At 57.5% G+C, this 10,598-nt stretch overlaps 1 protein-coding gene and 1 long non-coding RNA gene across 7 annotated transcripts in view; one reads left to right on the top strand and one right to left on the bottom strand.

Moving 5' to 3' along the window:
• LOC114236966 (uncharacterized) lies at positions 1–8,787 on the bottom strand. Of its 2 annotated transcripts, none has more exons than XR_009007676.1 (3): positions 8,700–8,787; positions 7,369–7,540; positions 1–1,762 (listed from the first exon to the last, which is right to left on the bottom strand). It is a non-coding gene; the product is annotated as an uncharacterized LOC114236966 (long non-coding RNA). The 2 variants fall into 2 exon arrangements; XR_009007675.1 differs by lacking the exon at positions 1–1,762 and adding an exon at positions 6,048–6,316 and having other exon boundaries at positions 8,700–8,785.
• CEP170B (centrosomal protein 170B) overlaps positions 8,786–10,598 on the top strand; it is a 26,589-nt gene continuing 24,776 nt past the window's right edge. For 4 of the 5 annotated variants that reach the window (XM_057543872.1, XM_057543874.1, XM_057543875.1 and 1 more), the window contains exon 1: positions 9,297–9,470. The gene's annotated coding sequence lies outside the window, so the exon portion shown is untranslated. Of the gene's footprint in view, positions 8,905–9,296; positions 9,471–10,598 lie in introns of those variants that run through there. The other variant, XM_057543873.1, reaches the window with a different exon arrangement.

Consider the following 10,598-nt stretch of genomic DNA (forward strand, 5'->3'; position numbering starts at 1 on the left):
TGCTCAGGAAACTTCACCTGAGAGAGCACAAGAATCTTAAGCCTGTGGGACTCCCCGGGCCAGTGGTTTCTGCATGGGAATCTCACACCTAACTCAGCCCTAGTCCCATTCCAGAATAGTCTGAAAGCCGTTTATGGACCACAAAGGGAAGCAGCAATGCTAGCCACATGCAATGTCTTGTTCTGATACCTGGGAGTTCGTTCATCAGGCCTTTCCTGCCTCAGGGAGGCTGCAACCACTTATCTTTACTTGGAAGAATTCTGGTTTCTGCTTATTTGATTTGGGTCCAGTTTGAGACCATAAGATCTTGCTGCGTTTTAATACTTTCCTGTTTGAGCCATGGAAGCAGGAGAAATGAGTCTGCACAGTGTTTTGTGTTTGGGGTGCAACAAACATTGATGGGCATCATGATATGGGCTGAAATTGTAAAGCAAGGTACCTGGCTTGGAGCAACAAGCAGACAGGGCCATGGGCGCTGCCAGGGGACAGAGCAGACGCCGGGCGCCGGCCAGTGTGCACATGGGACTCCAAGGTAGGTTGTGCATAACAACGTCTATAAATGCTGATGTAATGCAGTTAAAAAAATACGTTGATTTCTATTAAAATTTTACAACTGTACAAAGAGTACATGTGCGTGACTTAAAATACACAAAGGGAGTAAATGTCGAGTTAAAAAAATAATATAAATCCGAGACATAAAGCAAAAAATTCCATTCTGTGCATCAAAATAAAAAGGCATTTTGCTTAATAAAAAGGGGCATTTCAATATATTAAGAAGTCTTTGGTTAGGGCTATTGCAGAAGATTTTTTGTGCCACGACTCGTTAAAGACCAGATTCAGTCTCACTGACTGCAGAGGGACCATGGCGTTACCTCGGCAGCCCCGCAGGCTGCCACACGCATGTGCACGTGACACCACGTTGGAGGGTTGTACACTGAATCCATTCTTATTAGCTGTTCAACAAATCACCCGTGGATGTCACCATTCACCTTCCAATGGGGAGACCTTACCTCCAGCCACTGTCTTCCTCCAGTGACCCTCAGTGCCTGGAGTTCTAGTGGCAGTTTTTCACTGTCCCACCTCAGATGCAGGAGGAGAATCCAAGTGGCCACGAGGAAGGCCACCAGGCTGTCCAAGTGCCACTCTCTCAAGCGTCCTGACCTATCGGGAGTCTGATTTCTTCTGCTGCTTCCTGAGGTAACTCTCGGAGATCCACAGGCAGGTCTCAGCCCGGGGAAGGATGGCTGATAAGATGGCAGCACCTGGCCAACCACCACCCCGCTGGGAGAAGAGCTTCGAGAGGGTCACCTCTGCTACTACCATGGCAGTGGTCACCATTGTCACCAGCGGTGGGTGGCACAGGGCATTTGCAAGAATTAACATCTGACAGAAAACTGCCAAACGAGTCTATTGCAACAGGAAGGGAGGGGACGGGATGCCGCCCACCTTTCCTCCGACATGTTCACGATGCCTCCACGCACGTCTAACTCACGTCTAACTCACGTCTAACTCACGTCTAACGTCCAACAGCGATGCTGCAAGTTCAAGGGCAAAGGCTCTGGAGGAGCAGCACGTCTTGCAGATGTCGACGTGCTCTTCGCCTTCCGTCCTAGCATGTGCTCCTGCCCTGAGGTGTGTGGGCTGACGGAATGGACGACACCCAGATTCTCAAAAGCTCGGCCCAGCGGCGTTCTCCAGGTCTTCTGGCACATGCTTCATCCTGGAGGAGGGCTAACGGAGCCTATCTCCAATGTCACCATCCCTAGAGAGAAGGGACCTCATCAGTGGTTTCCAGGTGGTCATGCTTGAGGGCGGGGACGGGTAACACATTTTTATTTTAAAAAATAAATATCACCAAAATGGACTTCTCTTTCATAGATATAGTGATTACTAACATTCCAAGGAACAGTTTGGAGAAAGCCAATCTGAACATATTATGCTACATAGATGGCTGGGCTGCAATTAACACAACATTCAACCCAAAGTAGCTTAAAAGACAATGAGGGCTTTTTTGTCTGTTTGACTTAATAGGAATAAGGTGTTTATTCTGGGTCCAGTTCAGCAGCAAAGGCAGGGATCTGGACTGGCTTTGCTGCTCAGCTCCTGGTCTTCTCCTCTTGGTCATATTATGGCTGCTGGAGCTCCAAGCATCACAACCTCAGCCAGCAAAGGCAGTGAGCAGATGGCAGTGTCTTACCTCACCTCATCTCTTAAATGGGAGGAACAGCATTCCCAGAGCACCCTTCTCCACTCCCTGGCCGACAGCAGAAGTCACCTCACTTGGGCAAAAACTGGGCCTGTGCCCACACCCAGCTTTGGGTCTGGCCCATCCTCCCTGAGATCAAGAGCTCTGCACTGATGGCTGAAAGCACCTGGTTCTGTTGGAAGGAACAGGGCGGGAGGCTTTGGAGTGGGTCCCCTCAGGATTGCCGTGGTGGAGGGAGGGCTGAGGCGGTGCTGCAGATGTGAGCAAAGACATTCCTAGTTCCCTGGGGGATCCCTGAGAAAGGGTCACCCCGAGTCGGGAGGAGGTGACTCCTGCAGCCCTTCCTCACCCGCCTTGTCCGTCCCGGGAGCTGCAGGGTTATGGGGGGGGGTGTGTGCGGGGGGAGTATGAGAGCCTAGACCCCGAGCAGAGATGGACTCTGCCCTCCAGCCTGAGGGCGCGCGAGCGAGAGGACACCCACAGCACAGGAGCACAATGCTCACAGCCCGTGGCCAGGATGTGAATGGGGGAGGGGGCAAGGGGGGCGTGAATGGGGGGAGGGGGAAAGAATGGGGGCATGAAGCCGGCGGGGCGTGTGGGGTGTGGCCACTGCCCTGCCCACCCTTGGGTCCCCTTTGAGGGGTGACTTCTGCGTGGGGTGCAGGCCGACACTGTGCCCTTCAGGAGGGAGGCTCAGGGGTTATGGGGACACAGCCCGGCAGCCCCTCCCACCTGCCCTCAGGTTTAGGGGTGCAGGGGCCAATGACTGTCCTGCCACAGCCCAGCACCCGCTGCTCCCATGCTAGACCCTGGCAGGACTGGTGCCCCCCACCCCCCGGCATGGAGCCCGACCCTTCAGCTGCGGGGCTCAGCTGGGCCGAATAATGAAACATGGACATAGTGAGGCCCAGGCTTTAGGACTGGCCCTCCTGCCGTCTGTGGATAATTAGGATAATTACCTCAGCCCTGAGGCTGAGCCAGGAGGACAGGGACAGTGGCCAGGGGCCCTCCCGCCTCCACCGGGCCACCTGCCTCCCTGCCCCAGCTGCCTGGCCCAGACCAGCCCTGCAAGACTCTCCTAGGTGCGGGCCGGCGGGGCCCAGGCCTGCAGGCGATCCCTGTCGTGTCCTGGGCCGGGCAGCTCCAACAGGCCTGGGCAGCCACGCAGCAGACACACGAGTGGGAAGCCGGCCCCTCACGAAGGCCCAGCTCCTGGCTGCAGCTGACCTTGGTGTCCGGTCAGCAAGGCTGGACAGACAATCGGGATGGAAAGAACGGGCCCTGGCCTGACTCTGGGAAGGTGCAGGGGCTGGGCCCGTCACCTCTGTGTCAGCACTGAGGTTTCTTTCTCCCACTAGCAGCAAATGCACGTGAAACTAGGGACTAAATGCAAAAATCCAAAGGCAAAGGGACAGCCAGGGTTCCATGGTTCTCGACCACAGAGGACAGAGCCGCTAGGCTGGCAGATGCTCAGGTTATATGAGTTCAACCAGAGAACCCCGGTGAAATCCTGGAGAGCGGGGTATGGGGTTGAGGAGGAGGCCAAAGGAACGTGGGCTGGCCTGAGGCCGCTGAGTCCAGTGGCTTCAAAGGGCAGCAAGGCCCTAGGGCTGGGGATCGGCTGGGAGGGGGATGGGAGGCCTGCTTTTATCTTTCCTCTGCATCCCCTGGCTCCACTCCTGCCCCCAAGGGGGTCTGCAGCTCTACGTCAAGCCCCAGGCACCACCTCAGAGCCCTGCCCAGCCCTGGAACCACGTGTCCACAGGATGCGCTGGCCGCTCCCTTGCCTCTTTCTGCACACGGACCGTGCCCCCTCCTGACTATCCCCTAAAGAAAACAGCAAATCTTGTCACTGTTAATACAGCTTCCTGGTTTAAAAAATTCAGGCAGAGCCAAGGGCCAAGGGTGGAAACGAGGTCTCCCCATCCCCAGTTCCCGCGTGCAGGGGCCACCCCGTGACCAGACCGTGCAGAGCAGGGAGAGGGGGCTGTGGGTTCTCTGAGAACACTGAGGAGATAGTTCTGTGCCCCCCCAGGGAGCCACCGAGTGGTACCCACAGCTGCACGGCATCTGGCGGCCCTCAGCGGTGCCCTTGGGTGGATCGAGGCCAAGCCGTTTCTAGCTCTGCTTTAGGGGCAAAGCAGCGATGAAAATCTCGACTAGGCCTGGTGCACACGCGCGAGTATTCCTGCAGGACAGATCCCGGGAAGCAGACAGGCGGGCTGGACAAGGGCTTTTGTAAGGTGATGGGCACTGTCGCCCCACCTTCAACCTCAGACTCACACCCTAGCTGGGGGCCCGTCTCCCCACCGCTCCCGTCCCGTCCCTCTTCAAAACCTCCAAAGTTTGAAGGTCACGTGCATTTGCATTTCTCTGATCATGGGTGAAGTTAAGCATCTTTCAGCTAACAGCCACGCGGGTTTCCTTCTGCATGCGTCTGGGCTGCTTGCCCAACTTCCAGTGAGACGCTCGGCCCCCATCCTTACTAATTCATAGGCCCACTCTGCTGGGGAGTTGGCCCTTCCGTTGAGATATGAGTTAGCAACCAGCTCTTCCCAGTTTGTGGGACATCCTAGGACTTAAAAGGTTAGATCTATGCAAAATGTTGCAACTTGTAATTTACTTAAATTTATCAGAAACATTTTTTATGACTTATGCTTTTGTCACGCTGGGAAAAGCCTTCCTCATGGTGAGATCATTAAACTGTCTCCAGTCTCCTGTGTTTTCTTCAAATGCTTTTGTGGGTTTGTTGTTGGCATGTGTATTTCTGGTCCATGTGGAATTTATTTTGGAGTGAGATAGGAGTCCAATGTCATGTTTCCTTCTGATGGCTGCTCAGTTGTCCCAACACCCTTTATTAAAGAACGCCCTTTTCCTCGCAGATTTTAAATGCCAAATAATCATATGCTAAATGATCACACGGACCTCTGATCTGTGTGTCCAGTCAACCACCTATCACAGAATGTTCTAGTCGGTTCTGTGACAGATTCTACGCTCTGGCAAGACCGGCGCCTTCTTTTTTAGAATTATACAGGCTGTTTTTGTTTTTGTTTTTTTTCTTTACTTTTTAAAATTGTGGGAACTTCCCTGGTGGCGCAGTGGTTAAGAATCCGCCTGCCAATGCAGGGGACACAGGCTGGATCCCCGGTCCAGGAAGATCCCACATGCCGCGGAGCAACTAAGCCCACGAGCCGCAACTACTGAAGCCCACACGCCTAAATCCTATGCTCCACAACAAGAGAAGCCACCCCAATGAGAAGCCCGCGTGCAGCAACGAAAGCCCAATGCAGCCAAAAATAAATAAAAATAATCTATAAAATTGTGGTAAAACACATAAAAAACATAAAATTTACCTTTTTTCAAGAAATGTGAGCTTTCTTTTTTTTATGTTTATTTATTTATTTTTGGCTGTGTTGGGTCTGTTGCTGCACGCAGGCTTTCTCTAGTTGCGGCGAGTGGGGGCTACTCTTTGTTGTGCTGCGCGGGCTTCTCTCATTGTGGTGGCTTCTCTTGTTGTGGAGCACGGGCTCTAGGCGCGTGGGCTTCAGTAGTTGTGGCGCATGGTCTCAGTAGTTGTGGCTCGCGGGCTTAGTTGCTCCGCACATGTGGGATCTTCCCGGACCAGGGCTTGAACCCGTGTCCCCTGAATTGGCGGGAGGATTCTCAACCACTGCGCCACCAGGGAAGCCCTAAAATTTACCATTACAACCATTTTTAAAGGTGCAGTTCAGTGGCACTAAGTACATTCATGTCATCATACAACCATCATCACCATCCACTTCCTGAACTTTTTTTTTAATAAATTTATTTATTTTTTATTTATTTATTTATTTTTTGGCTGCGTTGGGTCTTCGTTGCTGCTCGCGGGCTTTCTCTAGTTGCGGCGAGCAGGGGCTATTCTTTGTTGTCGTGCGCGGGCTTCCTATTGCAGAGGCTTCTCTTGTTGCGGAGCATGGGCTCTAGGCGCACGGGCTTCAGTAGTTGTGGCACACAGGCTCAGTGGTTGTGGCTCGCGGGCTCTAAAGCGCAGGCTCAGTAGTTGTGGCGCACAGGCTTAGTTGCTCCGTGGCATGTGGGATCTTCCCGGACCAGGGCTCGAACCCATGTCCCCTGCATTGGCAGGCGGATTCTTAACCACTGCGCCACCAAGGAAGTCCCCTGAACTTTTTTTCATCTTCCTAAATCTGAAACTATGTCTCCATTAAACACTCACTCCCCATCCCCATCCCCCAGCCCCTGGCAACCAACATCCTTTCTGTCTCTAAGAATTTCATTACTCTAGGGACCTCGTAGAAGTGGAATCATAAAGAATTTGCTTTTTTGCGACTGGCTTAATTCACTTGGCACAATGTTCTAAAGGCTCATCCATGTTCTTTCCTTTTTAAGGCTGAATAATATTCCATTGTAAGGATGGACCACATTTCTCTTATTCATTTATCCACTGAAGGACATTTGGGGTGCAGCCGCCTTTTGGCTACTGTAAAAAACGTTGCTATGAACACAGGTGTACAAATATCTATTCGAGTCCCTGCTTTCAATTCTTTTGGGCATATATTCAGAAGTGGAATAGCTGGATTGTATGGTAGTTCTATTTTTAATTTTTTGAGGAACTGCCATGTTGTTTGCCATAGAGGCTGCACCATTGTACATTCCCACCAACAATGCATAGGCTTCAATTCTCCACAGACATTCTCACGAACACTGATTATTATTGTTTTTTGATAGTAGTCATGCTAACAGGTGTGAAGTGGTATCTCACTGTGGTTTGGATTTGCATCTCTTTAATGACTAATGATGTTGAGCATCTTTCCATGTTCTTGTTGACCATCTGGTTATCTTCTTTGGAGACATGTCTGTTCAAGTACTTGCAGGCTAATTATTCTTGCACCTTTATTTTCCTCATGGATTTCAGGATAGGTTCACATAGTTATAAAAAAAAAAAATCCTGTAGCTACTCCTACAAGTTACATTGAATGCAACTTGCATTCAATGCAACCTTGGGGAGACTGTGGCCTCACCCCTCCTTGGGTTTCCTTTCCAGTCCTCACTGTGGATTCCTGGCTAGTCTACCTTGTTCTTTCTACCCCCTCCCTCTGGCTCCAAGTATCACCCACACGTGATGAGGCCTCCAGCTGCCCCTAGCTCTGTCCCGAACAGCTCACCTGAGTGTCCCCAGGTCTCTCCATCCTTCTGCATCAAACTCTCAACAGCTGACCCCTGCACACCTGCTCTCCTGGCCTGTTCACCTGTTTCCTAGTGACAGTAGGGGGTCCAGGTGACCACTGGGCTCCGTCTTTGCCTTCTCTCTTCCTCACCTTGGAGGAAGTCAGGGTCCTGGCAGGAGAAAGATGCAAAGAGAGAAAAGGACTTTTACAAAGGTCCATTTACCAAGGTGCAGGCAAGGGGTAGGCGAAACCAACAGGGTGGCAAAGACCTGGGTGGGGGCTGGTCTCAAAGCCCTAAGAGGGTAGAAAGGGCCTCAGGGCAGGGACTGGGGCCTCAGGGAGAGGACCTCAGGGAGAGCAGAGGTCTGTGCCCAGCCGGGAGGGAGCTGGGTAAATTCCCCAACCTTTGGGCTGGCTTCCAAACTCACCCGGAAGCCAGGGGAGAGTGGGGGATGGGGCCACCGATGCGGCCCAGAGGGCAGGCCATGGGGAGGGAGGAAGGTGGGTCTGGGGGCAAACCGGGAACACCCAGGCCACTTCTCTGCCCCCACCTCTTCCATTCCAGGACTAGGATTGGACACCTGACCATTCCCCACCCCCCAGTCCTGTTCTTCTTCCTTCCATGCCCTTTGGCACCCAGAGCTCTCTGAAAGCCTCATCTGAGCAGTTCTCAGCCAGCAGCAAACGCTCCTTGGGCGCCACGTTGTCCTTGGGACGAAGTCCAAGCTCCTTGATCACCTGGCTACAGGTCCCTCCCCTGGCCTGCCCCTCCCCCCACCACCCCAACCCCTAGCAGTCCGCGCTCCCAACTCAGGTTCTTCCGGTGAGTCCCGCACAGGTGGCACCGCCCACCGTCCGGCACACTCCCTGCACCCTCATAGCTCTTCCCTCTGCAGGTGGGTTTCCACCTGCGTAGTGGGTATGCGGCTCCCCTCTGTACTCGAGGGTGTGGGACCCCCTCCGCACTAACCCCCAGGCCTGGCTCTGTCGGGGGCTGGTGACCATGGGGCGGTGCTCCCGGTGCAGGGCAGGGAGCCCGTGAACGCTCAGAGGCGCCAGCCGCCCAGGCCACGAAGCCCAGACTCGCCGGCACACGCCTCCTCAACCCCAGCTCCCAGGACTTCCCTGGCTTCGCTGCGCACCTCCTCCCTCGGTCAAGGTCAGTCCCCACCAGTAAAGCAGGAATGCCTGCAGGGCAAACCCCCAACAAGGCGTCTCCCACAGCGCCCCCGCCCGCAGCGTTAATCCCTTTCCCCCTCTCGCTCTCGGGACACCGGACACCTCTATTGTAGCGCCCACCGCGGAGCGAGCGGCGCGTGAGAACTCACCCCGGGATCCACGCCCCGCCCCTGGGCGGGGCCCGGCCCGCAGTCAGCAGCGGGTAGGACTGCGTCGACACCCGCGACCCACCTCACCCAGCCCGGCCGAAATCCCGGGTTGGGGCGCGTGGAGCACGAGAGGGCGGGGCGGGCCTCTGGGGCTCACCACACCTCCTTCGCCCTCCACCCCTCATTTGGGCGGGCGGGGCCAAAGGTTAGGGCTCAGGGGTGCGGTTCGAGTTTCGGGCTCCCGGAGCTTGGTTAAGCGTTAACCGCGGGCTCAGAGCCAAGACGCGGGGCTGCTGCGGGCACCGGGTTGCGCCCGGCACGCAGGGGCGGGTCCCCAAGCCGAGGCGGTACGCAGACCGTGAGGGGAGGGGTCTGGGGACCGACCGGTTGGGGGGAGTGGGGGAGGGGGCTGGGCCCGGGCGGCGGGGGTTGGGGGGGTGGGCGCGGGGGCGGGGCCCGCTGAGCCGCCGGGGGCGGGAGCCACGCTCACCTGGCGCTCCGGGCCCGCCCCAACCTGGATTTCCGGGGGGCGGGGCGGGGCGGGGCGGGGGCGGGGCTTGGCCGGGCGGGGCGGGGCGCCCGCAGACGTCAGGGACCCGCCGCGCGAGGCCGGGCCGCCGCTCTGCCCGTGGGCTCGCCGGGCTGCCGCGAGCGTGCGGGCCGCGCCGGGCATGTCCTAGGCGGCGGCCCCGCCCAGCGCTCGGCCGGCCGGGCGGGAGGGCCGGGGCCGAGCCGGGGCCGAGTCGGGGCCGAGTCGGGACCGAGCCGCAGGTAAGACGCGCCGCTCTGCGCCCGCGGCGGCCGGGCCTCCCTGGTCCCGCACCTGCGCGCCGACGGGGCCGCGCGGGCAGCGGGCAGGGGGCGGGGGAGCGGAGCCCGGTGGGCCGGACAAAGGCGCGGGGGTGGGGGCTGCCGGCGCACCTGGCCAGGTCGGTCCCCGCCGCCGCGGAGGCGGCCCAGGTCTGCGTCAGGCCGGGAGGGACCGCCGGGCGCGCGTCTACGCGGCCTGGAGAGGGGGGCGCTGGCCCGGGCGCCGGGGTCCCCGCCCAGGCACCGGCTGGGCCCTGGCCGCCCCCAGCGAGCGCTGATTCAGGAGAAGGCGTCGCTCCCTCCTCCTCCGGGCCCGGCGCTCCCGCCCGGCCTCCTCCGGGCCTGGTCTCCCCTCCCGCGGTCCCTCCCTCCGTCTTCCTCCACCTCCCTCTCTCCTCATTTCCCTTCGCCGCCGCCGCCTCTCCGCTGTCCCGGCCTCCGTTCAGTCTGCGCTTTCCAGCCGCCCGCCGCCGCCCCTTGCCCCTGGGCGACTCCACCTCCTCCCCTCCCCTCCAGGCGGGTGGCCCTTCTGGGGGGACAAGTTTGGGGTGTTTAGTATTCTCCCTCCTAGCAACGATGGCCAGCCTAGCCCTGAACCGGCCTCAGGCTGTTTGGGAGCGTCCTCGACTCCAGGCCTGGGCCTTTTCGAGATGGGCTGGCAGCGGCAGGGGCGGCCTGCCCGCCACAGCCGCATAACCCGGCTCTGGGGGGGTTGGCCTCCCTTTGCCATAAGCAGAGGCTGTGGCCTCCTCTGGGCGGGGTCCCCTTACCAACTGCCCATCACGACCTGGTGGCAGGTGATGGCAGAGTGTGGGAGCTGGGCTGGGCTGGGGGCTGGGTGGGGACTCGCCTAGAGAGAGCACTGTCATCTCCGGCTGTGCTGATGAGGCCTCCGGAGGCTGCAGGGGCTTGGAAGTCCCCGCCCCTTCGGCTTCCAGAGCTTGCCCCGCTGGCTGGACCCTGAGGAAGGGCAGGGGTCCCAGGATGAGGGGCTCTAGCCGGCTGGGGCTGTCTTTTGGGTGGATTTTTCGACATCTTCCCACCTGCTTGCCCGAGGTGACCTGAGGGTTTGCCCTGGGTTACGTGGTC

The sequence above is a fragment of the Balaenoptera acutorostrata genome, chromosome 3 (assembly GCF_949987535.1).
Source record: "Balaenoptera acutorostrata chromosome 3, mBalAcu1.1, whole genome shotgun sequence".
Taxonomy (NCBI): domain Eukaryota; kingdom Metazoa; phylum Chordata; class Mammalia; order Artiodactyla; family Balaenopteridae; genus Balaenoptera; species Balaenoptera acutorostrata.